We start from the raw sequence: 1,008 nt of genomic DNA on the forward strand, positions 1-1,008 counted from the left end.
AAGAGAGTAAAAAGAAATCTCAGTCCTTCATTTTACTTCCCCAGTGGGAAGAAAGTTTTACTGTGTTCCCTTTCAAATATATATTCGGAGATTTTTTTTACACATACTATACACTGTACCTTGATTGGTATCACTAAAAGCATACACAAGACTTGCCAGTGAGGAAGCAAGGAAGCAGAGATTAATGTATGGCGGGCAGCGCATCCGAGAACAGGGAGGAAGAAATTATTGGACCCTTAACTCACCCTTCTGTCTTCCCTCTGAACAGACTATTTCCTTTGTAACTTCGAAAGGGGGTTATAGATCTCAATTCCCATCTCACATTGAGTTCACCGTTGTGGTTGAAAAAGCCTGATTGGCCAAGAGTACTTTCACGTTTTCATGCTATGTCTGGATAATGGTGCTAAGATCTGGGTTCGAAAAGGGTGTACCTGGACGTGTATGAGTGCAGGTGCTTGTGTAATAAGCCTCAGTGAATTTGTCTTAGTTTATTATTCCTGTGTTACGTTTTCTGTGTCAGGATCTCTGGATATGATTTGGTACGTGTCACTCATAGTGTGACGCTGTATATCACGTTTGATGTGTGTGTCTGGCTGTGTGACTGCACTCTTGTTATCTAGATGTTCCTATTTGATGTCAGTGTGTTTGAGGTAACTGTTGCGGTGTGTAATAGTCCACGTCTGTGTATCTTGTCTGGGTCTCCTTCCTAGCTCCCCCACTCACTGGATCCCATCATTCTTGAAGAATGGGCGCGTGTGGGGACACTGGCCCAGCTCCACTCCGGTTTTCCTAAGAAAACGTGACAGCACTCCCAGCGTTCCCCCGCGGTCACAAGGGTACGGAGGAAAGGCCTTTGCGCATGCACACGTATGCAGCTAGGGCGACAAGAACTTTGGGGGGGGGTCTCCCTTTCTCGTGCGCTCTCTGGTGGCCTCGGAGGGCAGCGCAGACAGAACGAGAGGCGGGGCCGGCGGCAGCGACGGAAGTGAAGTCACTTCCGGGCTGGGG

The sequence above is a fragment of the Capricornis sumatraensis genome, chromosome 9 (genome assembly GCF_032405125.1).
Source record: "Capricornis sumatraensis isolate serow.1 chromosome 9, serow.2, whole genome shotgun sequence".
NCBI lineage: Eukaryota > Metazoa > Chordata > Mammalia > Artiodactyla > Bovidae > Capricornis > Capricornis sumatraensis.